This window comes from Hemiscyllium ocellatum, unplaced genomic scaffold (genome assembly GCF_020745735.1).
Source record: "Hemiscyllium ocellatum isolate sHemOce1 unplaced genomic scaffold, sHemOce1.pat.X.cur. scaffold_910_pat_ctg1, whole genome shotgun sequence".
In the NCBI taxonomy this organism is placed as follows: domain Eukaryota; kingdom Metazoa; phylum Chordata; class Chondrichthyes; order Orectolobiformes; family Hemiscylliidae; genus Hemiscyllium; species Hemiscyllium ocellatum.
The window spans coordinates 7189-34909 of NW_026869303.1; the positions used below are offsets into that span (position 1 = coordinate 7189).

At 42.9% G+C, this 27721-nt stretch overlaps 2 long non-coding RNA genes across 4 annotated transcripts; one reads left to right on the forward strand and one right to left on the reverse strand.

Moving 5' to 3' along the window:
• Positions 1–457: 457 nt before the first annotated feature.
• LOC132814775 (uncharacterized) lies at positions 458–18366 on the reverse strand. Its single transcript, XR_009644483.1, has 6 exons — positions 17631–18366; positions 9961–10123; positions 6369–6454; positions 5550–5701; positions 1929–2094; positions 458–1773 (listed from the first exon to the last, which is right to left on the reverse strand). It is a non-coding gene; the product is annotated as an uncharacterized LOC132814775 (long non-coding RNA).
• Positions 17890–27343, forward strand: LOC132814776 (uncharacterized). Of its 3 annotated transcripts, XR_009644485.1 has the most exons (3): positions 17890–18636; positions 25074–25139; positions 26401–27343. It is a non-coding gene; the product is annotated as an uncharacterized LOC132814776 (long non-coding RNA). The 3 variants fall into 3 exon arrangements; XR_009644484.1 differs by lacking the exon at positions 25074–25139; XR_009644486.1 differs by lacking the exon at positions 17890–18636 and having other exon boundaries at positions 24321–25139.
• Positions 27344–27721: the final 378 nt, after the last annotated feature.

Here is a 27721-nt window from a genome sequence, read left to right on the forward strand (position 1 = left end):
ATGACCATGAAACTATTATTGTTTCTTAGGAAAAATAAAACCACCAGTTTCATTGACGCCCAGGGAAGGAAACTCATCTTATCTGCATGTGACTTCAGATACACAGCAACTCTTAATTACACTCTGAGCAATTAGGGTTGGACAAAAATTCTAGTCTGGCCAGCCAACCCGTTATCCGTTGTATCTGTAAATAGGTTAAGACACCAAATATCAAACAAGTTGTGAATCCCTGAAAGTAAAGCAATGCTCCAGTAAGAGACACCATCACCAGTGAAGGCTCAGTGAGCCTGCATTGTCTTCTGAAACAAAACTAAATATTTTCGGAAAAGCTCAGCAAGTCTGGCAGCATTTGTTGAGAGAAATCAGTGTGAACGATTCGGGTAGAGTGACCCATCGTCAGAACTGATTTCCCTCCACAGATGCTGCCAGACTTGCTGCACTTTTCCAGCAACTACTATTTTTGTTTCTTATTTACAGCATCCACAGTTCTTAGTTTTTATTCTGCACGGTTGTCTGATTGTCACTGGCATGTTGTCTTTTACAACCGGTTCCTGTATTAAGACCACACATCTTTTGACAAAATGCGTGATCAGAATGTTTTGTTTTAATATCTGGTTCTCATTCATGCTTGGATTCTGCCATTTCCAGACACTATACTATCACTGATGGAATATTCTCTTCAAAAGAAAAAGCAATACTGCAAATACTTCAACATAATGCAACAGAGTGAGGAGATCATCCTAACAAAGTATAGGAACGTTCTGTCACTCTGAGAATTTACTCCTGCAGTTACCCAGGAAGCTGAGGTTTTGTGCTCAATGTTCCATGCTCAAGCTTATCCTTTAGTTTTCTCTCTCTCTGGAGCTGCTTGATTGTGAAGTCCAATTCGAGGAATATCCAAAACAAAGCTGTCACTCTGAGTGAATCCAGAGAGTGGATGTTATTGGAAGGGGAGTCCATCTCAAGTGAGAGGCACAGTCCCCTTTCACTCTGACACAGATTCACATGGCGGCACAGTGGTTTGCACTACTGCCTCATAGCGCCATAGACCCGGGTTCAATTCCCACCTCAGGGAACTGTCTGTGTGGAGTTTGCACGTTCTCCCAGTGTCTGCATGGGTTTCCTCCGGGTGCTCCGATTTCCTCCCACAGTCCAAAAATGTGCAGGTTAGGTGAATTGGCCATGCTAAATTGCCTGTAGTATTAGGTGAAGGGTTAAATGTTGGGGAATAGGTTTGGGTGGGTTGCTTTTCGGAGGGTCGGTGTGGACTTGTTGGGCCGAAGGGCCTGTTTCCACTACTGTAAGTAATCTAAACCTTCCTTACTGCGTAAGGTACTGAGCAGGAACCTGGAGTAATCTACCCCACAGACACACGAATATTGAGTGTAACTGTCACTGTTCCATTGCAGCCCAGACAGAGTCCAACTCTGGCTCCTTGATGCCAATGTATGTCCCCAGCAGGTCACAATGAGGCAAAGATATCCTGTAGAAGCCACACTGAGTGCTGAGTCCCTGAGTCTAATGACTCTATGACTGGGCCCTCTGACCTCACAATGAGAGATGACCTTAGCTCAAGTGGAGACTGGGAAATCGTCAATAGAATTTCAACCTTGAACACAGCCGGTTGAAGGAAGGGTGGGGTGGGGTGCAGAATCAGCGAAAAATATTCAAATAACGACAGTAGTGATGCTATAACTTCCAAGATTCACACAGTCCCTCTCGGTCTGGATCGGAGCGACTTCCCATTTGGAGTGAACTCCATTTCCTCACAATCTGAAACATATTGAAGATTAAACAGAAACTAAAGAGATGGAAACACCGTGTAAATAATGGAGAGACTGGGGTTAGTGCTCAATAATAAATATAGAAGTGTATTGAACATAATCTATATTGAATTTTTAATACTAAAGCAGCTCATAAACACTCACTTGATCCATTGCAGACTGTGCAGTTTGTACACCATGCAAAAATGAGGGGACAGAATTGTTGGTGAAGATGTTTAATGAGATGGACAACTCCATCAGTGACTGGTTTGTACTGAAAGCAAGGGCAAGTTTCTCAGCACAAAGCTCTGAGAAGGCAGCAGCACATACCCTAGGGGAGACAAAGAAAGAACAAGAACTAAAGTTTATTAACAGCAGTATTTCTGAAACAGACATAACTGGAAAATATGGGATATTCTGTTCCAGTAAAGTGAAGAGAAGCAGCAGGTGGAATGTTCCCAGGCCTGACTGACATAGATGACAATGAGAAGCCTGGGACCATTCCATCAGAACTCAAGCAGTGCCTTCCCTGACATCAAGAGCAATAAATCACAATTCCCAATGGAGCTTTTCTCTGTTTTCAGTCATGGGAATTGGCATTGCTGGCTGGGCCAGCATTTATTGCTCATTCCCAGTTGTCACCTTCAAAACATGGGGATGAGCTTTTTGAATCGCCGCAGTCTAACTGTCCATTGTGGGTTGACCCACAATATCTTAGGGAGGGAATTCCAGGATTTTCACTCACTGACAGTGATATTTCCAACTCAGGATGGTGAGTGGTTTCGAGTAGAATTTTCAAGGGTGGTGCTCCTATGTATCTGCTGCACTTATCCTTCTAGATGGAAGTGGTCACGGATTGAGAGCTACTGTCAAAGGATCTTTGATTAACTTTTCCAGCGAATCTTGTAGATAATTCACACTGCTGCTACTGAGCATCGATGATGGAGGGACTGGGGATACATGCAGATGTGGTGTCAATCAAGTACACAAGGATATAGAAACATGTACTAGGATTTATATTTAGCTCTTAGTCCCACTTACAGAACAAACTGCTTTAGTTCTCCAACCTCAAAAATGTTAAAATCAGGGTGAGTTAATATTTGAATTAAATGCAGAAAATGTCTGCATTACCAACAGGAGAAAACTTTGAAATGTCATTACTGAGGGCCAGGTCAAAGGTTACATTAATACTTTCCTTAAATCTCATCAGATTGAATTCAAAGGAATATTTCAATTTTCTTGATTATTCTGTGCATAGTGAAGGTAACCAATTCTAAAATTAAGTAGACAGCAAAAATATTTTCAGAACTTAGTGCATCCATTAACTTAGAATACATGGGTAAAAGCATTCCCATTGGCGAAAGAATAGAGAACCAGAAAGTATTTATTTCAGGTAAGTGGTAAAAGAAGCAATGGCAACATATGGAAATTATTTTCTGCATTAAATGGCTAGAATCTGGAATGTTCTGCCTGTGGGCATGGTGAGGTCGATACAAATCAGGCATTCAAGACAGCATTGGATTATTTTCTTAAAAGCAAAACGTGTAAATTGACAGCGAGAAGGAAGACAAATAAAACTTTGCAGGTCTTTGTAAGGAAGCTGGCACCGTTTGAATGGCATTCTTTCTTACAGTGACAGGTCCAATGATGCAAATGATGTGGCTCAAATATTAATCTACAACTGTAGCCACCCAGTTGTTATGAATGAATGCCCAGTACTTCTCTCTCTCTTTCTCTCTCCCCCCCCCCACCCCTTATTGCCTGCGTTTTTCAGTTTGGTGTCAACATTTCCACTCCTGAACCTTCCAGTTTATTACTGATCAGCTTCAGAAACGTTAGTGACTGATTTGTAGTGACAGCAGAAACAAGATCATGAGCACCAGAATTTGAGAGGCCAGCATTTGACAGGCTTGGGTTTAGGGATGGAGAGAGAGGAAAGAAATGGAAAATTGAAATTAAAGTGAAGCAGACATGAAATCTGCCATGAGCACTCCAATACAAATAAACATGTTCATTTTGGAAGGAAAACAATAGATCAGTATTATTTAAATAGGGAAAAGCTGCAGAAAGCTGTAAAACAAAAACTGAAGGGAGCTTGCGCAGGAAACACAAAGCTAGCAAACAGGGATAATGTTAATGGAATGTTTGATCTAATTTCAAGTTGGTTGACATACAGGAGTCAGGAAGTCTTACTGCAGCTGCACAAGATGCTGATGAGACTACATTGGGAGTACTGTGAGCAGCTTTGCTTCCTTTCAGGAAAGATTTCATTTCATTGGATGCGGTTCAGAGAAGATTCACTTGGATGATCTATAATATGGAGAGATTGTCTTAAAAACAAAAGGTTTAACAGGCTGGGACACTATTTACTGCAATTTAGAAAAATGAGAGGTGATCTCATGGAAACATTCCAGATTCTTAATGGACCTGACAGGGTAAATACTGACAGGAGGTTTCCCCTCATGGGAAAGTCTAGAACCATAGGACAGTCTTAAATTAGCACCTCTTTATTCTAAGGCAGAGATGAGGAGAAATGTCCTCTCTGAGGGTTGTCTTTGGAATTCCATGCCATAAAGAGCTGTGGAGGCAGAATCACAGTCATCCCTCATGGTAAGAGACCCTTCAGTCCAACCAGTCCATGCCAAACATAATCCCAGACTAAACTAGCCCCATCTGCATGCTCCTGGCCCACATCCCTCCAAACATTCCTTATTCATCTACCCATCCAAATGTCTTTTAAACATTGCAATTGTACCCACATCCATCACTTCCTCAGGAAATTCATTCTACATGTGAACCACCCTCTGTGGGAAAAAAAGTTGTTCTTAAGTCTTCATAAAATATCTCTTCTCCCTGAAAAATATGCACCCGAGTCTCAAAATCCCCCATCCTTGGTGAAAAAAAACTACAAATTAATTCATTATCTTATGAAATTCTGTCAGGTCACTTCTCAACTTCCTATGATCCAGTGAAAAAATTCTAACCTTTCTTTATAACTGAAGCCTTCCATACTACGCAAAAGCCTAGTAAATCTCTTCTGAACCATCTCCAGCTTAATAATATTCTTCCTATAACTGGGCTAGCATACACAGACACATCATTCCAGCAGAGGCCTCACCAATATTCTGCACAACTTCTGAACCCCTCTACTCAAAAGGCTAAGCAACGAAGACAAGCATGTCAAACGCATTTCTAAACACCCTACGTATGATGCAAACTTCAATGATGCAGTCGGGGAATCAAGGATTATGAAGAAAGGGCAGAAAAGTGGAAATCAGCCATGATCTTATTGAATGTCAAAGGCGGCTAAAGGAGCTGAATGGCCTGTTACTACTTATGGACTCATGTCTTAATGACATACAATGTATAACATTTTACAACACTATCACTGACCATAATAATGTACAGTGTCCCTTTAATGTGGAATATTTAAAATATTTTAATTACGGTCACTGACATGAGTACTATGGAATTTATTAAACACACTGGTACTAGCAACAAGCTAATTATTGTTAATGTGTAATAGAACTATTAATGTACAAAATGATTATTATTGACAATTTTGCTGATAAGAATTGTCACAGTGTTTAATGCCATGACTACTTCTGCTGGTTAAGTACTTTGTTTCAAAATACACAATCACTAACACAAATAACGGGCAGCTTAATTAATAAGTCATTACGGGGTCTAAAAATAATGCACTGTTGTTAATGAAATAATTACTGTCAGTTGTCATCACACTGTGCCAGATATTCATTTCTTATAATCACACAATCTGGAACTTACCTCAGAATCTATATTTTACAGTTTGGAATCCCCAGAGCTACAGAAATGACCCAATTTATCATCACTTTGGGCCAGGTCCATCACTGATCAGTGTGCCGTGAGAGCAGAGATGAGGTCCTAGGTCCCAGAATCTGTCACGGACACCATTAATGCTAAATTGGATCAAACAAGGGAAATAATGGAAAGCAGGAAAGATAGCATGAATAAAATTCAGTATGGACAAGGATACTGCAACTACGTACAGTCTTTACAGAATAATGTTACTGATTGGAGTATATTTGTACGATTATCAATTCTAACAAAAGTGCACCTTATTTAACAATACCAATACTATACCATTTTTATTAATTGCAATGTACCAAATTTATCATTCTCACTGAGTACTGTGAATAAAGTATTGTTGATATTTAGAAATGCAGTGCTTTTTAATCGTTGCTGATACAGTACATTGTCTGACAATGTCAAACACAATGCCACAAAGTCTGGTACCTCCTGCAGTGTGTGCATTTTACAGTTTGTATTCCTCAGTCTCACACAGTCCTTTCACTAGTACAGACACAGAATACAGGAGATTGCCCAATTCTTCTGTACCATGCACAGCCGGTTTAGGTTCAATCAATTCAGAGTTTGATTACTGGGTGGGCCTGGAAAAGCTGGCAAATATGATGCCATCTAATTTACCTCTCCACTTTTTTCCAAATTCACTTCCACTGTTTGCTATTAATGTCATTCCTGATATGCTTAAACTTGCACACATTTTATTAAGTGTACATTGTCAGACATCTAGCCATTATAAACATCTCACATTCTGTTACTTACTCCAGTCCCTGTATTCTGCAGTTCGGTTTCCTCTCAACCACAGATGTAATTTTATTTCTGAATCTTCTGGGTCATTACTCTGGAGACTAAACAAAGGTAGCGAGAAACATATACAGTCAAACCAAAACATATGCAAAGTTTGTGTCTTGAATATTACAGGAAACAAGAAAAAGTCAAATAAAATCTTCTTTGATGTAAAAATACAATTTACCAGGACAAATTGGAAGGTTCTACTGTAATTAATAAATGGCAAGTAACAATGATATTTGACTCAAGACCCATCACTGGAGATATACCTCACCCAATTTCACTTTCAATGAAATTTCAAGTTCCCAAGCCAATGGAACAGAGAAACAAGAACAAAGTGGACTGGCTGTCAATTCACTATCACTGGTTTTATGCTGTGTTGAAATCTGATATCACGCAGAATCACAGAAGTGCAGGAAGAGACCATTTGGCCCATTGTGCCTGCACTGCCTTCTCTATGAGCATCATTACTAGTGTTAATAGCCTCCTTTTCTCCCCCCATATCATTGCACATCATTTCTAGCCAAATGATCATCAAATGCCTTGTTGAATGCCTCGATTGAACCTGCCTTCACCATATTCCCAGACAACATAGTTCATACACCAAATAGGGCTGCTAGCTCAGTGAAGATGTTTTTACCACACTTCACCTTTGCTTATTTTGCAAATTACCTCTTTTGTCATTTATTAAATACTTGGATTTTCTGCAAAGCAATAATCAATGGAGTGCCAACTGCTCAAACGTTTCCATTCCTGGATGTTATTTGGTATTTCTAGGAGTGTCGTTTAAGCCTGGCTTCTCCAGAAGTGAGACGTCTAGCATCCCTTGGACATCTTTGTTGATACGCTGTAGGTTCAAGGGAAGCAGAAGACAAAACTCATTTTGGCACGTGTGTCTGAGTGTCTGCCTGAATGAACAAGTGAATCAGCAAATGAGTGAATGGACTGCAACAGTTCGAAAATGCAGAACACTACTAATCTCCTCAGGGCAGCTAGGGATGGATGCTAAATGCTCACATCTTGTGAGTGAGTTCACAAAAGGGCAAGGTGGGCATGTGGGTGAGGTAAGTGGCTACAGTGGCAGGTTAAGAGGGTGGTGGATGCAGAGGGTGGCAGGTTCCTGAGGTTAGTCAAAACTAGTCAGTTTGGGTCAGGAGATAGTCAGTTCAAGGGCTTGTCAAGACTGATGAAGGGGTGCAGTCAGACTGAGAGTAAGTTTTGTGTGTTTGTGTTAAAGTTCACTCACATTCTTGTCCATGTTGACCTTTCTCTAACTGGTATAAAGCTCAGTTAAAAGGAGCAGGATAAAATTATCAGAGCTTGCGATCTTCCCTGAGAAGGACCCATCAATCCCTTTCCCTTTCAGCTTCCTTCAACCACCTCTTGTGGGTCCCAGTGCCCTATTTGGACTTGATTCATTTCAGCTCATTGACACAGTCAACTGTTAAATAACAGTTCTGATCCAGAAATGAAAAAAAAAATCACTGCTCATGTGCTGTTGTAAGGGGTGTTTGTGAGGGTGCTGGGTATAAACACTGGAGCATCCCCACTTGGTGTTGGTGTAGGACGCATTGGTCTGGCTGCCTGTGTGTATTTGTTTTTGTTCCGGTCTTACTCAGCTACCTTGCTCCAGCCAGTACTTTCATTACTGTCTTTACGCCATCCCCTTCAATCAGCTGGATATGGAGCAAATTCATTGACCTATTTTCAGTTTCCACAAATGCCCTTTTTTCAATGGACCTTCTATGGTACCTTTCTCCTGTCTCATTTCAGACAATTGCCTCCTTGTCAATTGCATGTATAAGCTCACAGACTCCGATGCCTATCATGCTCCCCACCCCATCGCATATCCTTGTCCTGTTGATACTACTGCCCATGCTAGTGCTTCAGAAATAGTGCTCAGCCCCTTCCTTACACCACTCTCTTTGTTAGTATGCTCAATAGTGAACGAAGTTATCTGAGACTACAAAGGGATCATGATCAATTGGGAAAACAGGCTGAGGAGTGGCAGATGGAGTTTATTGCATTTTTGTACAGTAAACAAGGGCAGGATTTAATCAGTTAATGGTGGAGCCCTGGGTAGTGTTTCGAGAAGAGACCTAGAGATCTATACAAATGTACCGTCACCTGTAAAATCTCTCAATCCCCCTCAGTTCACTCTAAATCCCTTATCGGAAATACTGTCCAAGATATTAATGATCACGACTGGAAAATTTGCTCTATTTCTGTTCCTTCTTTAATTCCAATCTCTGTTAAAATGAGACAACACAACCCTCCCATCTGGCAGTTCTGGCTACAGGAAGGATACTACTTTACTAGAGAAGATTCAGAAAGGATTTAAGAACCAGCATAGCATTAACTCAATACTTGGCATTCAGGAGCCAGATATTGGAATCCTTCAGAATTGTCTTGCACGTTGAGGTGGTTAATTGTGTCATAGAATTCACTGACATTCCACTATCCACCAGGAGCCAGCCTCAATCCATCAAGCTCGTTTTCCTTGCTATGGGCTTCACTGCAGAGCTTCAAATGTCCCTGGGATCTGGGGCAAAGGCAGCGACAAACTCTTGGCTGGCGAGGTGTGGGAATGTGTTAACCACCCAGTGCACAGAATCATCTCTCTCCAATAGTTCCATTAGGAAAACAGACAAGAATTACATTCCTGAACACAACCTTCCTCTTCAGAATCCTGTGAAAGCCATCTCACCAAGCTTCAGTTACACAACACAGGGGTCTTCAATCTCTCAGCCATGGTTTTTCACAACGTTGTAACTATAGTAAAAATATAGTTGGGTGATAATCTTGGGAAGTTGCTGCAGCTTCCTGTCTTGTTATGTGAAAAAGGGACTCAGTAACAGATCGAGGATCCAGTAGTACAAAACGTTGTAGACCATGGTACATAGGATCTTGTTCCCCTTCACTTGTTTGAAAACAGCGGCTGCCATCATCTGATCTTCAAAAAGCCTGTTGAAATATTCATTCCGCTCATCACCAACAAATCGCAGGATTTCAGCCCAGACATGATCTCAGCTATTTCCATTAAATGGGACAGCTGGCCACGAGCACTGAACATCCCGGGAGCAGCTTATGCTGGATTAGAGTGTACACAATGTCAGACACTGTCACACCAGCATTCAGAATCAGTGCACATGAACTGAGGGTCTACTTTTAAGACCATCAGAAAAATCGATACTGTATTTGATTTCTTACAAACCATCAAATATAAAGAGCAATCCCTCTGGGTTCTTCCAGACCTCTCCCATATCATTCCCAAAATAAGGATACTGCTCCAGCATTCCTGAGTGAATAGCATACAAATCCCGAAATTTAAAACGGAAAACAGATAAAAATTCTGGGTATATTTTCCCAGTGGCCCAATCAGTCTTTTCTACCATTGTTGTTTTTCCAGTCCCTGGGTCCCCAATCACTGCTACCACACTCCCAGCTGTGGAAGTTCTCTGGGGAGAAAAAAAAACCTGCTCTTGGACAACTGATCAGTTTGTGTTTTGTCCAGTTCTCTCCAGGGATGTTTCTCTCTACACTCTTCACGGACTCAGCCTCTTACCAGATGTTCATCTTCTCTAAATGTCCAATTTCGTACATTAGCGATTAGCATTAACTCAGCATATCGATCAACCAGCTGGAAACTTGTTTCTTCGGATAGTGATCACACAGCTTTTCAGTTTGTACCTGGAGTATTTCCTTGTGTTTCTGCTGAATACCTTCACCTAGAACAAAGAGATAGCAGTTCTCAATGTTAGCTATATTATCATTACAACAATTTCCAAATACCATTTCATGACTTTGGCAATTACTATTGAATAAATTGGTGCAGATTTTATTTTCACCTTCAATAAACCTGTGAGCAGCAACTGAATCGATTAAGGAAAAAAATTTGAAAGTGGACAAGGATCAAGAACTGTTTCAATAATCAGCTGATTTCACTCTGAACTCAACATGAAGAGTTCAATGTTGGTGCTACTTTCCCTTGGATCTTTAATTAAAACCACCCACCCCATACTCCAGTTATCTCATTGTAAATCGACACATGGTCCTGACAATGCCATAGCAAATACAAGCAAGAAGCCAATTGGTTCTTCAAGCCGTGCCACTATTTAATAAGTTCATATTGAAAGAGTCATTCTCAGGTTGCCAAGGTGTGACCAGAAGGATCAGTGATTGGGGCCCTGTTCTGGGGACTGATTGTAATATTTCCAAGTTTGCAGATGACATAAAATTTCGTGAGATTGCAAATATTGAGGAAAGTGCCAAGAGGCTTCAGGTAGACTTAAATAGGCCGAGTGAATAAAGAAGAGCATGGGAGATGGAAGAGAATGTGAGTAAGTACAAGGTTGGAGGCCTGATAATGCAGACCATTTCTTAAAATGGTAAAAGTTTGAAAATATTGAGGTCTAGAAGGACCAAGATACTGTTCACAAGGTACAGTTCACAAGGTACTGAACGTTAGCATGACAGTGCACAAAACAATTCAGAAGGCAAATTTTGCGTTAGCTGTTGGTTTCCTTTGTACAGGTGAGATCTCACCTGGAGTACTGTGTACACTTCTGGTCCTCCTGCCTATTTACCTAAGAAGGAGTATAGGGATGTTCTCTAAACTGATTGCTGGGTTGGTGGGACTGTCCTATAAATTAGCGATTGAGGAGACTGGGCATGTTTTCTCTGAAGATTAGAAGAATCAACTATGTTATAATGTTCTTAAAGAGATAGACAGATTAGATGTAGAAAGCATCCACCATCCACAAGGCACAAGTCACGAATGTTATGGAACTTGCCTGGATGAGCAACACTGAAAAAGTTTGACATGTGACAGGTCAAACCAATATCACATGTTTCACGCCATCCACCACCTTCAAAATTCACTCCCTTCACAACCAACACTGAATGGCAGTACCTTCACCATTGACAAGAAACACTGCAATAACTCATCTAGGCTCCTTAGACAGTACCTTCTAAACCTCTAACCTCTGTCATCGTGAAGGACAAGGGCATCAAATGCACGGAACCATCTGCAAGATTCCTTCCAAGTCATCCACCATGAAAGCTTGGAAGGAATTTGCTGTCATTTCACTGTTGCTCAGTCAAATTAGTGCTTGGCGACAGGAACAGTCCTCACCAAGAAGATGGAGAAACACCAAGAGGAAGAGGGACCCAACACTTGAACAGAAGACTGTTGCCACAAGCAACACATCCACACCATATGCCTGTTTATTCTCAGAGATCAGTAAACCACTCTCAACTGACACAGATCATACATTTTTCCTCTCTATGTATCATAACTAAACAGTTGATTTGCCACAAATGTAAGAAGTTAACTGAAAAGGAGTTACCAGTTCTCAATCGCTTACTCCGGCTCCTAATCTTTCCTCTCACCCACAGCACACACTCCTATTCCTATGTTTCTATATGCATCCAATCTCTAACCCTATTGAGATGCCCTCCTTCTCTCCAGTGACACAGAAAAACCACAGCACCACATCAACAGCTCTCCTTCAGATGGCTGTACATGGACAGTCATACTCAACCACTCACTACCTCGCAGCCTCCCCCTGCTCGCCAAATCTCAGCTTCTTGCCTTCACCTACCCAGGTGGCCTCCTGGCCCTCACTCACCTCTCATTGCTCCGCAGCCTCAAGCACTGCTGCACCTCACGTCCAAATCCCAGCCTGACCTAAAGAAGGGAGGTTCATATAGGCCTGATGCTTTTCCAGCCTGAGACCTTTTCTCTCCCACAGTTGCTGTTGCTACTGGGCTCACGGGTAAAAAATGGCCCGAGTGAAAGAGCAACTCCTTTCAGAATCATTCATCTGTATTTGGAATGAATGACTAATAGAGGCTATTGAGAACATCTTGGAAATGGACAGAATGATAAATAAGCAATGTTGTTCTTGGGTCTATTGGTGCAGAGGGAAGTGTCTCTACAGCTGGGACAGAAGTCTACATTTATTCCAGTCATTGGGCCAATTGATAGACAAGCTTATTCTAAATGGCCACTTCCTTCACTCATCCTGCTTAGTACCTAGCCAATTGCCTCGTGCTATGTCAACTTTTTGCTTAAGTTCAGCAGCCTTTTTCGAGAGGAGAAAACATTTTTCACTCAGAAAATACCTTGTGTCTATTCCCATTATTGTTGAAAATATCTAATTTTCTCTCTTACTCAAACCTTCACCCATGGCAGCATTACACCTTCTCAAATGATGATGCCCTGAAATAAAAAAAATTGAAAGGTTTTTGAAAATATTAAGATTACCTATTCAACTTTCCTCCACGTCAGTGCAACTACAGTTAGCTCTAGAATAGACCAGTGAGCCTGTCATGAGTCGTGGACAAGTTGTTGGGGGGGTGGGGGGGGAATCCTGAGTATTTGGATGTATTGTATTTGGAAAAGAAGGACTGATTAGGGATCGTTAACTTGGCTTTGTGCGTGCAAAATACAGTCTGACTAAGTTGATTGAGTTTTGTTGAAGAATCACAGAGCATTGATGAGGGCAGAGTAATGTACATGATCTTTGGACGTCAGTAAGATGTTCGACAAAGGTCCTCATGGTGGACTGGTTAGCAAGGATAGATCACACTGAATAGAAGGAGAATTATTTGGATACACAAATAGCTTGAAGGTAGAAGACAAAGGGCGGAGATGGAGAATTGATTGTCAGACTGGAAGCCTGTGACCAGGCGAGCCACAAGGATCAGTGCTGGATCCACTGTTTGTCATCATTTATACAAGTGACTTGGATATGAACATGGGAGGTATGGTTCTTAACTTTGCAAACACCACCAAAATTGGAGGGGCAGTGAACAGCAAAGATGGTTACCATAGAGTATGGGCCATTGGGCCAAGGGGTGGAGTTTAATTTAGATAAATGTGAGGTGCTGCATTTTGGAAAAGCAAATCAGGATGGGTCTTAATAACACTTAATGGTAAGTGTTGCTTAACAAAGAGACCTTGGAGTGCAGGTTCATAGTTCCTTGAAAGTGGAGTCACAGCTCGATAGGAGAGTGAGGAAGGACGAGTTGAACCGAGGGGTCTGTTTTCATGTATATATCATCAGGTCTCTTTGAAATCTTTCCCCTCTCAACTTGAACTAATATCTTTCGATCCCCTAAGCGAGAGAAAAGACTTTGGATATGCCCCTCATGATTTGGTAAACCTCCATAAAGGTCACCCCTGAGCCTCCAACATTTCAGCCTATCCATTTTCACCTTATAACTTAAACCTTCTAATCTCTGTGACATCCTCGTAATTATTTTTACACACTTCCAATTTAATAATATCCGCCATAAAGCAGGCAAACACAATTGTACCCAGTACTCCACATGTGCCCTTACCATTGTCTTGTACAGCTGTAACATGATGTCCCAACTCCTGTACTCAATATTCTGAATAATGAAGGCAAGCGTGCCAAATGCTTTCCTCACTAGCCAGTCTACCACTTTCAAGGAACCTCAAGGTCTACCTCTTCAACTGTAATCCCCAAGGCCCTACCATTAACTGTGTTCCTTTCTGTTTTGAGAGAGAGGCAGTACCACTGTGCTGCAATAGTGCTACTTTAGTAGCTGCTTTGAAGTGACAGACATTAAATTGCACTAGGCATTTAATGGAAATTTGCACAGAGTCTCTCACCATCGGACCATAGAACAATACAGTACAGCAATGGGGCCTTAGGCCAACTGTGCTGTATCAGACATGACACCAAATTAAACTAATCCCTTCTGCCTACCTTTGCTCCATATCTGACCAGTCCTGGCAAATTCATGTGCTTATCTTATAATCTCAAACGCTCCCATTGTATCTGCCTCTAACACCATCCCTGGCAGCATGTTACAAACGCCTACCACTCTCTAAAAACCTTTTTCCCCACATCTTCTTTGAACTTTCCCCTCACATTACATGCATGCCTCTCTGTATTAGACATTTCAATTCTGGAATAAAGATTATTACTGTCAAGCCTATCCAAACAACTAACTTTTGTAGTTGAGAGTGCAGTGCGGAAAAGCACAGCAGATCGGGCTGCAGACTTCTCTCAAGTCACCCCTCAGCCTCCAGCACTCCACAGAAAACAATCCAAGTGTTTCAAGCATCTCCTGAGAGCTCATACCCTCTAATTCAGGCAGCATCCTGGTAAACCTCTACTGCACCCACTCTAAAGCCAAATGCAACATTAACTGTGACTTAACCAAGATCTTATGAAGCTGCAACATACATCCCGAGTCTTGTTTCAATTCCCTAACCAACAACGGAAGCATGTCATATGTCTTCTTACCACCATACCCACCTGCATGGCCACCTACAGGGAACTATGGACTTCAACTCTGTACATCAGTGTACTCAATGTCCTGGCATTAACTGCATGCTTTTCATTAACAATTGATCTCCCAAAGATCAGCACCACACAATTACCCAGATTAAACTCCACCTGCCATTTCTCTGCCTACATTTTCTACTGATCTATGTTCCATTGTAGCCTTTGACAATCTTCTGCACTATCCACAATTCCAACAATGTTTTTGTTAACTGCAAAGTTACGAACCCACCCAACTACATTTTCATACAAATCATTCATATGTATCATAAACAGTACAATTCTCAGTACAGATTTGTGCAGATCACCACAGGTCGTGGACCTCTGGCCACAAAAATACTATTCCACTACTACCCTCTGCCTTCGACGGGCCAGCCAACTCTGAATCCAAGCAACCAAGTCATAGTGGATCCCATGCATCTTAATCTACTAGATGAACCTACCATGAGGGACCTTGTTAAAAAAGCCTTATTAAAAAGCATGTAAACAACATCCACTGCTCTATCCACATCAATTACCTTTGTCACCTACTCAAAAAGTTCAACCAAGTGAGTAAGACATGACCTACACACAAAACCATACTGATTGTCCCTAATTAGGCCACGCTTTTCCAAAAGCACATACATTCTAAGTATTCTCTTGAACAGCTTCCCAACCACTGATCAGAAACTCACTGGTCTATAGTTTCTTGGATTATCCCTGTCTCCCTTCTTGAACAGAAAAACAACATTTGCTACTTGCCAGTCTTCCAGGAGCTGTCCAATGGCTAGCAAGGATGCAAAGCTCATCAAGGCCTGAGCAATCTGCTCTCTTTCCTCTGAGGTAGAAACCATCAGGCTCTGGAGACTCCTTCACCTTAATGCTCATCAAGAGATCGAACACTTCTTTCTTGGTCTCAGTATGCCTTAGCATGTTTGCATTCTCCGCATTAATCTCACTATCCACCATATCCTTCTCCTGGAGAATACCAATGAATGCTCCCTCCTTTATCCTGGAGTGGTCCTACCTTCTCCCCAGTTATCCTCTTATTAATAAATGTGTAGAATACTCTTGCGATACTCTTTAACCCCAATTGCTGAAATCATTTCACAGCATCTTCTTGCTCTCTTAATTCCCTGCTTGGATTCTTTCTGCTTTTTTATATTCATCACAGGTGTGACCCAATTTTAGCTTTCTAAAACCTTCCATATGCTTCTTTTTCACCCTTGGACTAAATTCACACTCTCCCTTGTTATCCAAGGATCCCTTACATAGCCTTGCTCTTCCTCCTCCCCGGAACATGCTGTTCCCAACATTGACATCCTGCGAGCTCTATCCCAAACTTTCCTCGAACTCAAAAAATATCCATTAGCCGTCACTCTCTCTCTTTCCCATCACATAGTTAATGTTGTATCCATGTTGCCCCTCCCTGTTGTACCATGAATGACAACCTTCCTCAAGTCTGTTGCGTGGTACCTTCACGAAATTCATGTAGATTGCCCTCATCAGCACTTTGTTACTTCATCAAAAAACATCAGCAAGTTAGTTCTGCACAATTTCACCATGATTTTTCCTAACCAACCCGCCTTTATCAGCCTGACTACAAGCTTTATCCCAAATAATTGTTGCCAGAGGTTTCTCTGGAATTAAACAGACAAGACAGGATTAACTTTACAACTCTTTTTAGAAAAATAAAAGATTGCCATGCTAACAATCCTACAATCTCCTGGTACTCATCAGATTGCAGGGAAGAGTGTAATCTTCTGGCTAGTGCCCCCATAATTTCTCCTCTCACTTCATGCAAAATCCTACGATGCATCAGATCCAGTTCTGGTGTCCTGTTACATCTGATTGCAACATAAACTGGACAAGTAATTGGATTGGATCTCTTCATTGTGGGACCAGGCCATTCGGCTCAACGAGTTGACACTGATCCACCCAGCCACATCCCCTACCCAATTCCTGTAAACTTGCATATCTCATGGCTACCATACCTATAGGCCCCTGAATACTATGGGTTACTTAGCATGGCCAATTTACCTAACTTGCACATTTTTGGACTGTGGGAGGAAACTGGAGCCCCAAGCGGAAACCCACACAGACAGGGGGACAATATACGAACTCCACACAGTCGGTCAAAGGTAGAATCAAATCTGGGACCCTGGTGCTGTGAGGCAATGCTAACCATTGAGCCACCATGTCACCCGAAAGGAAAAGGTTCAGAGGGATACTTCAGCTAGTTCATCTAGTTCAGTTTAGGAAATCCGGACGGGATAGATGGATTAACCAGCATCTGCAGACCTCATTTTTTACCCGAGGATTAACCAAATAGCCTATTTGTGTGCAGTGTGACTTTGTTCTTATTCTTTCAGACTTGAAAGTGTTCAGAAGAGATTTAGAAGGATTTTGCTAGGGTTGGAGGGTTTGAGCTATGGGGAAGAATCTGAATAGGCTGGACCTGTTTTCCCTTGAGCGCCTGAGGCTGAGGATGACTTTTTAGAAGTTTAATAAAGTCATGAGGAACATAAATAGGTTAAATAGACAGGGTCTGAGGGTGGAGGAGTCCAAAACTAGAAGATAGCGGTTTAAGGACAAATGGGAAAGATTTAAAAGGGATTGAGGGGAAGCTTTTTCACGCAGAAGGTGATGCATATGTGGAATAAGCTGCCAGAGGAGGTGGCTATCATTACAACATTTAAAAATGGAAAAAATGAATACGGGTTTAGATGAATATGGACGAAGCGCTGGCAAATTGGACTAGATTAATATAGGATATCTGGTTGACATGGACGAGCCGGACCAAGGGTCTGTTTCTGAGCTGTACAATTATGACTATTGATTTCATCGAGCTCCTCCCCTCGCCGGGAATTGTGTGATCTCCTACCCAATGTGTACACAGTTAATTTGTTAACTAATATCAAAGATGTTTTCTCACCCTCATTGGAAGGATGATAATACTCAGTCCGCTCAGCCGAAACCACGCAGAAGACATTCCCAGTTCCGGGTTTAAACACCACGCGTGTGCACTTCCTGGAAGCCAGACGCCCCGCCTCCGCGCAGACTCAGATCAACAGCAGCGCCTCGAGCCTGCGCAGGATCCCTCAGGGCGGGGGTTAGCACTATCTCGGGATCCGAATGGTCAAGTAACCTGTCAATCGCCGTGGTTCCGGCCAATCCGGAGTCCGATCAGCACAGAGGGGTTGGGCCAAAGGTACCTTTGAGGAAGGATCAGAGTTGGTGCTGGAAACGCAACAGCAGCTCAGACAGCGTCCGCCTGGCATGAAAATAAACATTTCGGACAAAAGGCCTTCATCAGAATGTCCCACGCTCCTCGGCACCACTCTAACCCTCAGCATCTGCAGTAACCACCTCCACTTCTGAGGAAGAATCTCTCCACCTAAAACGTGAACTCCGCCAGATCCGCTGGGCTTTTCCACTAAGTTCTGATTGTGTGTCTGTGGGGCATTTCTGCCCTCCCTGCCTCCATCAGTCCGTCCGTCCCTGCCCGGGGAACATAAGCTGGTTGGTGTTCCCTCCCCCACAGTCTATATCCGAACATTAACAGTGTTTTTGATTTTAATACCGTCACGGGACGGATTTTTGTTTTAAACAAGCTCTCTGCGTCCAGTCCAGCCGAAATCCCAGGGAAGACTAACCAACGGCCGTCACGCGGGTCCCGGTTTGAAATGTTACGCATGCGCAAGACCCACCCTCGCGCAGTGTCGGTTAAACGGCCGCGCTTGGAAAACCTGAAGGGCGGGAATCGACTCCACCGCTGCCTCCGATTGGGTAAGGGCCCTGTCAATGTCATGGTACCGGCCAATAGGGATTGCGGTCCCGCTTGGGTGCCGCCCCCTGGAGGTGAATCCCTGGAGCTCCTGTGGGATTAAAGCAGAGATAACGGTTCCCATCCGTTCACCCTTCGACACAACTAACAGCAGGTAGGTAAAACAACCCTTCTTATTTAACTTATTGTGCAGACAATCAAAAGATTTCACTGTTTTGGAAAATCTCCCTGGACATTTATTTTTGTGAATAATAAGTGTTCAGAATAAGTGTCCTCTTGGAGAACTGGGAATGTGATCTTCCAACGTGAAGGACAGGGATTTTATTCAGTAATGGGGTGGGGGGAGGACAGCGGGGTATGGGGATGGGGAAAGGAAAGTTGGGTTGAGAATGATCAGATCAACCATGGTCTGAGTGAAAGGTGGAGCAGACTTTGGGAGTGAATCACTTCCTTCTGCTGTTCCATCTTATGACGATCCCTGTTCCATTGGGACAAGAACCTTTCACACTCAGTCCCCTCAATGTAACCGTTCACCTGTTTGGTCTAACACCATTTCATACCGTGGCTGATGGATCCGAGGGTCAGCGTGCCCCAGGGGAGGGGAGAAGTTGAGAAGGAGAATCCTTCATGGTGTGAGAAACAGAACTCACTCACACATCAGCCTGAGACAAAGCCTTGGAAACAAGAACAATTTATTACGGCCTTGCAAGTACCGGACGCCTCTGCAATAAAGCAAAAAATGCACACGAAAGCAAAGCATGTAAGCATTCTTATTGAGTTTGCAAGTTGCGGAATCACGCCTCCCTCTTCCCATCCTATCATTAGCCGATTACCCCACTTGTTTTTTTCCTCTCTCGTTATTTTCTTATCTGGCCATCCTGCTGTCCTTGTATGTCTACATTCTTTGTTCCTTGTTTGTTACAGCTTGGTTCTTTTATGCAGTTTCTCTTATCAAACTATAAGCTGTATTGTGAAATGCCCCTACTGTTTCTTTTGTGGTCAACTATAACACTTTAAAGTTATTTCTTAGTTTAAAACTATTTTGTAAGCAAAAACCTCTATATTCGTTAAAATCTTAGCCTTAAGTATGCTGCAAGAATCCTGCGACTGTTTGAGTAGTGTTCCCCTTCCCCTCCATCTCCCCGCCAACACCCCCTCCCCCTCTTGCAGAAACTACATCTTTAATCTCCCACAATGGTAACCCCAGCTGGTTGTGGGAATTGAACCCACACTGTTGGCATCACTCTCCATTGCAAACTAACTCTCCATCCAACTGAGCTGACCAACCTCACTTCAGGGGGCACACCCTGTACAACACAATTATAGCCAGTCTTCACTTCAATTCAATAGGAACCATGAGCAAGGCCATTAGGCCTGCTCGAGCCAGAAGGGAGGCCACGGGAAGCCAGTGAAGGAAATAGTCTCTCCATGTGTCCTTCCCAAACTGTGCTGGTGGAGAGAGCACATTGGGCCCACTATTTGTTTCCCTGTGACTGGCCTGCTCCACCTTGCAGTGAGAGACTAAAGGGAGAATCAAGCGGATTTCACTTCTCACACAGAGCCTGGAAGTCTAATCCGGAAAGGCTGATTCACTCTGAAACTCTCAGACGATGGATCACTCTTCAGATCAGTCCTGTCTCATCATAGCCAAGAGCTGGAAGATTACATTGAGGACATACGACCATCCAAAATAGGAATAGAAGCAGCCAATCAGCGTCTCGAGCCTGCTCTACCATTGAATAGGATCATGACTGATTCAATGTTTGAATTGGGACCTGAAACTCTGACAATACAGTGATAGAGAGAATCAAATTATTCTGCTATGAGGAATTGTCAGACAAGAGCTGTCTCCTTGTCCTTCATTAACACAAGGAGAAATCAGTTGTGGGGTTCAGGCTGTCTCTGGGATTTATACCATAAGGGACAAGCTATGGAAAGGGTGAGTTAAAGGGGCAAAAAGATAGCAAAGGGGCTGCTGCATAGTCTAACCCCACAGATTTCACTGATTCCCTCTATCTTTACTTCCACGTTCCCAGCTGTCTCTCCCACGTCTTTCCTTCAATCTACCTCTCCATATTCTGCACACCTCCATCCTGTTCACATTGCCCTGCGAATTCCCTTCTTACATTTCTCTGCTTGGTTGTCACCTCACCATTTTTTTTAAAGGAATGCTTAATTGTTCAATATTTCCAAAATCAATATCTTTGTTCATCTCTCTGCATCTTTGTCTCAGCTCTGTAGGATCTTACTGTTCTTGTCTGTCGACCATTTTATCTGCATTGCAGTGGCACACCCACTCTCTCAGCTCTACCTCTCTGTTTTTTGCAAATATCTGTCTGTTCCTATCCTATGCCTGTCCCTGGGATTTCTCTCCATCTTCCCTACTTTCTTTCTTTTCCTGCGTTTTCCATCCCTCTATCCCCACTTTCTTCCCATACCTGCTGACATTCTGTTTCGTCCCGAAGGATTTCACTCTCTATCTCGCGATCTCCGTCTACCTTTCTCTCACTCCCTCCCTTTCTCTGTCCTTCCATCGTTTTCTCCTTGCATTTTAGATTAGATTCCATTCTCTACATTGTGGCAATAGACCCTTTGGCCCAACAAGTCATCACCAACCCCGGAGAGTAACCCACCCAAACCCATTTCCCTCTAACTAATGCAACAAACCTTATGGGTAATTTAGCATGGCCAACTCACCTGACCTGCCCATCTTTGGATTGTAGGAGGAAAGCCATGCAGACACAGGGAGAATATGCAAACTCCACACAGAAAGTCGCCTGAGGCTAGAATCTAACCTGGGTCTCACATAATGTGAGGCAGCTGTGATAACCACTGAGCCACCATGCCGCCTTCACTTTTTTTTCCTCCATGAGCCCTCTGCTCTGTCCCAGTGACTGGGGAGGCAGCATTGGGAAATCTTGGACTCAGTGACACAGGGTACTATACAGTTATAGAGTCATTGAGATGTACAGCATGGAAACAGACCCTTTGGTCCAATTCATCCATGCCATCCAAATATCCAAACCTCATCTAGTCCCATTTGAGAGTACTGGCCCATATCCCACTAAACCCTTCCTATTCATATACCCATTTAGATGCATTTTAAATGTACCAGCTTTGACTACGTTCTCTGGCAGCTCATTCCATACACGTGTAATCGTATGCGTGAAAAAGTTGCCCCTTAGGTCCCTTTTCTATCTTTTCCGCTCTCACTCTAAACCTATGCTCGCTCGTTCTGGACTCCCCAACCCCAGATAGAAAACTTTCTCTATTTATCCTATCCATGCCCCTCATGACTTCATAAACTTCTGTAAGGTCACCTTTCAGTCTATGATGCTTCAGAGAAAACATCACCTGTCTGTTCAGCCTCTCCCGCTAGCTCAAACTCTCCAACCATGGCTAAATCCTTGTCCATCTTTTCTGAACCCTTTCAAGTTTCACAACATCCTTCCGACAGGAAGGAGACCAGAATTGCAGATGATATTCGAAAAATGGCCTAATCAATGTCCTGTACAGCTGTAACATAACCTCCCAATTCCTATACTCAATACTAACTAAAAAAAGGAAAGCATTCTTCACTATCCTATCTCACTGCAACTTTACTTTCAAGGAACTATGAACCTGCACTCCAAGGTCTCTTTATTGAGCAACACTCCCTAGGTCCTTACCATTAAGTGTATAAATCTTGCTATGATTTGCTTTTCCAAAATGCAGCACCTCACATTTATGTAAATTAAACTCCTTTTCCCAGCACTCAACCCATTGGCCCATTTGAACATGATCCCGTTGTACTCTGAGTTTACCTTCTTCACTGTCCATTACACCTCCAATTTTTGTTTCATTTGCAAACTTACTAACTGTCCCCCCTCCTATGTTTACATACAAATCATTTATAAAAAATGACAAAAAGTAGTGGACCCAGTACCGACCCATGTGACATTCCACTAGTCACAGGTCTCCAGTCTGAAAAGCAAACCTCCACCAACAACCTCTTTATTCTACGTTCGAGCCAGTTCTGTATCCAAATGATTAGTTCTCACTGTATTACATGAGATCTAACCTTGCTCATCAGCTTCCCATGGGGAGCCTGTTGAGCGCCTTACAGAAGTACATATAGATCATGTCCATCACTCTGTCCTCATCAATCCTCTTTGTTACTTCAATAAACTCTATCGAGTTCATGAGACATGATTTCCTATGCACAAAGCCATGCCGACTATCCCTAATCAGTCCTTGCCTTTCCAAATGCATGTAAGTCCTTTCCCTCAGGACAACAACTTGCCCAGCACTGATGTCAGTCACACAGGTCTATAGTTCCCTGGCTTTTCCTTACCACCTTGCTAAAACAGTGGCACCGCGTTAGCCAACCTCCAGTCTTGTGGTACCTCACTCAGCAAGGGGCCCAGCAATCGCGTCCCTAGCTTTTCACAGAGTTCTACGATACACCTGATCAGGTCCTGGGATTTACCAATTTTATACATTTCAAGACATCCAGCACCTCCTCCTCTTTAATGTGGGCAATTTTCAAGATGTCACCATCTATTTCCTTACATTCTGTATCTTCCATGCCATTCTCCACAGTAAAAACTGATGCAAAATACATGTCTAATATCTTCCGCCATCTCCTGCGGTTCCACACATAGGCTGCTTTGCTGATCTTTGAGGGGCCATATTCTCTCCCCATTTACTCTTTTGCCCTTAATGTGTTTATAAGAACCCTTTGGATTATCCTTGGCACTATTTGCCAAAGCTATCTCATGTCCCCTTTTTGTCCTCCTGATTTCCTTCTTAAGTATACTCCTACTGCCTTTCTACTCTTCTAAAGATTCACCTGATTTCTCCTGTCTATCCCTCACATATGTTTCCTTCTTTTTCTTAACCAAAACATCAATTTCTCTCATCATCCAGCATTCCCTACGTCTACTAGCTTTTCCTTTCACTCAAACAGGAATATACTGTCTCTGGAGGAGAAAGTGAGGTCTGCAGATGCTGGAGATCAGAGCTGAAAATGTGTTGCTGGAAAAGCGCAGCAGGTCAGGCAGCATCCAAGGAACAGGAAATTCGACGTTTCGTGCTTCCTGATGAAGGGCTTATGCCCGAAACGCCGTATACTGTCTCTGGAACCTTGTTATCTCATTTTTGAAGGCTTTCCATTTTCCAGCCATCCATTTTACCTTGATTCAGTGGGATCCACCTTTCCCTCCAATCTCACCCAGGTTTTACACACATTGTTATCCAAACTGGGGCGGTGGAGAAGAAGGGGTACGAAGTAACATTCTCTTTGAGAGTGTGCTCAGGATGACTGCAGACGGGGATCTTGATTTGAATTAATTTGGTCAGTCAAATGGTGAGTTAGCTGGAGGATGTGGTGCAGAGACTGAGGGGTGGTGAGTCTTCGAGGGGAAGGTGAGAGGGGGCAGTTACCATGCCCCTGAGTTCCTGAGGGAGAGAGTGGTCAGCAGGGATAGGGCTGAAGAAACTGAGTGGAGTGCTGCTCGATGGTGACATTTGGGGGAGGGTGAGGAGGGAGGCGAGAGGGAGGGGCTGTTGTAAGAGGGAGAGAGACAATTGGAAGAGGAGAGCACAGGACACAGAGTGTGAGACAGGGCCGAGACGTGGTCTCCACAGGAAGAATACTCAATGGGGCCATACTGTGGCAAATCCTGGGGAAATGGACAGGACCAGGACATTTAATAAGGAGCCCAAAGGACACCCATTGTGAGGTGAAGCTTCTGTAATTCTGGCATTGGGATCTTGCTGTGCCTTAAAGCAGTCAGTGCACACAGTCTCCTTTACCTCTGGCCGCAGGGAATCAGGCTCAGCACAATATTTGTGGTAGTAAACCATTCACGGGATGGGGGTGGGGGGCATACATAGTGAGGCAAATATTTGGGAGTGCAAAATATTTTGAGATAGGGCATAAATTTTGGGAGGGGAGTGAAAATTTGGGGCCAGATATTTTGGCGATATAAGGAGTTGGGAGGTTATTTTGTGGCTGTATATGAAATTGATTCGTCCATTGCATGCAATTCTCATCTCCCTGCTATAGGAACGGATGTTGTGAAAAATGAAAGGTTTCTGAAAGATTTACAAGGGTATTACGAGGTTTGGAATGTTTGCGGTGTAGGGAGGAGGCTGAATAGGCTGGGGTAATTTTCCCTGGAGCATCGGAGGCTGATGGATGACTTCATAATGGTTTAGAAAATCATGAGTGATTTTCTAAGGACACGATGAATAACAAACTTGTTTTCCCCAAGGCAGGGTAGTTCAAACTCAGACACAGGCTCAAGTTGAAATGAAAAAGATTTATAAGGAACTGAAGGGGCAGCTCTGTCATGCAGAGGATGGTGTGTGTATTGAACAAGCTACCAGAGGGAATGATGGAGGCAGATACAAATGACATTTAAAAGGCATCTGGATGGGAATACGAACAGGATAGATTCGGAGGGACATAGGCCAAGTGCTGGCCAATAGGACAAGATTAATTTAGGATATCTGGTCGCCATGGGCGAGTTAGATCAAAGGGTCTGTTCCTGTGCTGTACAAATATGACTCTATGACAAATATGGAGACATGCTGATACATTTCCAGGCAGAAGCAAACCTGAGGTGAGAATGCGTGTGAGAAACTATCGAGAGAGCTGGGAACAATGGAATAGTGAGTATTATCCCTTCAATCTGACCATGTCTTAACTCCTTTTTGTGTCTGTTGGAGTTTACGTTGTCTCTCTCAATTTCTGTCCTTCTTTCTCCCAGTCTCTTGTCCTTTCTCCCACCCTGTCGATCGTTCTCTCTCTCTCCGTCTCTATCTGTCTTTCTCTCTCTCCTTCTCTTTGTCTGTCCTTCTCTCTCTGACCCTGTTTCTCCATCCTCTCACTCTTTCTCTTTGTGTCATTTCTCCCTGTCTGTCTTTTTCTCACACTCTCCCTTTCTCGCTGTCTCTTCTTCATCTGTGTGTATCTCCATATCAGTATCTCTGTGCAATGCTGTCTCTGTTGTCTTGGGACTGAATCCTGTTTGTCCTCACTTTTTCTCTGTCTATCCACCTTGAGTTTAAAATGATAAAATGCCACCCTCCACTGGACATTCCACATCAATTCGCAAACAGCAGATTTTGTTTGGGAGAAAATATCAAAGTCTGTGTTCTCTGACATTGCAAAATAAAAACTGAAAGTATTGCCGATGTTATAAATCAGAAGCAAAAAGAGAAGGTGCTGGAAAAGCTCAGCAAGTCTGGCAGCATTTGTGAAGAAAACTCAATAGTTAACCTTTCAGGTCTGGTGCACTCTTTTTAATGTCAGGAATATTGTGCAAAGACAAATCATTTCCACATTGCAGAGGGAGCACAACATTTCTCCATATATGCATGTTCCACAACAAGGGACCTCAAGCCCAATTGTAACCCTCTGTATACCAGCCTTGTGTGTATGTCTCCGTGTTTGTCTCTGAGTGTATTTCTTTATTGTTTGTGCTGATTGTTTGGATGGTGCTGTGACCTGATGCTCTCCCTCTCTCCATCTCTGACTGAATCCTTGAGAGTTTTCACCCTCCAACACCCATGTGCAGTGGTGTGGGGCTGCCAGCAGAGGGCATATCACTTTCAACACAAGGGAGTATTGTTGCGCTATTTTCACTCTTCACCACATGACAGGAAATTTCCGATAAGACTACATTGGAGTAACAGCTCATTGGAATTGGGAAGTTTGATGCTGAAAAATAGAGAGCCCAGACACTCATATATTCGGGAAGTAGGTGACGATAATTTCATGTAATTGGCTGCCACAATTTCCTAAGTTGAAACAGTTGATATAACTGTTTGTGACATAAGCATTGGATCTGATGTTATGTTACTGAGAAGTGAGACCATGTATTTAATAGTGAAACATTTTCTGATTAACTATTCTATTTAATTTTATCAGAACACTCAGAAGAATTTGATTTTAAAGGAGACTTACGGAGGGTTCCAAGCTGAGAGGAATTATTTAGCAGGAAATTCCATTTCTTAAGCACAATCCAAAGGAATTGTCCATGATGGAGAATCCACAGGTTTCCAAGTTAAACTCTCTCCTTGCACTGGTATAAGGATTCTGTGTCGGGATGTGATGAAATATCCTGCACTTGCCTGGATTAGTGCAGCTACAACAAACACTCGAAGCTTGACACCAGCCTGTTTGATTGACACCACATCCACAAACATTCATTCCTTCCAACACCGACTATCAATAGCAGTAGTGTACCATCTGCATGATGCACTGCAGAGACTCACCCAAGTTCTTCAGTCAGCACCTTCCAAACCCACAACCATTTCCATCTAGAAGTGCAGGTGCAGCAGATACGTGGGAGCACCACCCATTGCAAGTTTCCTTCCAACCCTCTCACCCTCTTGACTTGGAAATATATTACGTCGTCTTTTGTGTTGCTGCATCAAAATCCTGGAATTCCCTCCCTAACAACGTTGTGGGTCTATGTACAGTCCATGGGCTACAGCAATTCAAGAAGGCAGCTCAGTGCTACGTTCTCAAAAAGCAGCTAGTGATGGGTAATAAATGCTGGGCCCAGCCAGTGATACTGACATCCCACAAATGAATTAAAAATACTAATTTCATAGTCTGGAAACAATGGCATCCTCCTGTGGGCTACACTGAGGTGTTGTATTTGTTCATAATGTAAGGAATTCATGGATTCAGTTATTTTACTGCATTTCTGAAATTTGCTGCATACCTAAACAACAATGTGTTTGTGCAACAACTTAGGTTTTGCAGCATGAAACCAACTGCACTGAAGTCATATGGAATAGGTAGGTAATCATCCAGATTAAATCCATGAATGACAAAACGTAAGAAATATAAAACGTTGATTGAACACAGGAAGACAGAGCTCTCAGATTTGTTGAAGAGCAAAATCACAGACATCCGTCAGCTTTCCATCTCTGGATCCCTGCGATCCTGTCCTTGTTCTCACCGTTCAGCCTCTTCTGAACTTGAGTGGTCACTAAAACGTGTCTGATTGTCAGAGCATTGCGCAGCAGAATTAAAGCGAATTAAAGAGGTTAAGACCATATGAAGACAATCTAATGCCACCCACCAAGTCTCAATAAAGTAGCTTGATTTTGTGTGGGGGAGGTTGGGTAAATCGAGAGGTTAGGGTATGGAATGTGTTGCCTGAGAGTGTAGCAAAAGCAGAGTGAATTAGAACGTTGAACATTACAGAGCAGTACAGGCCCTTCGGATCTCAAAGTTG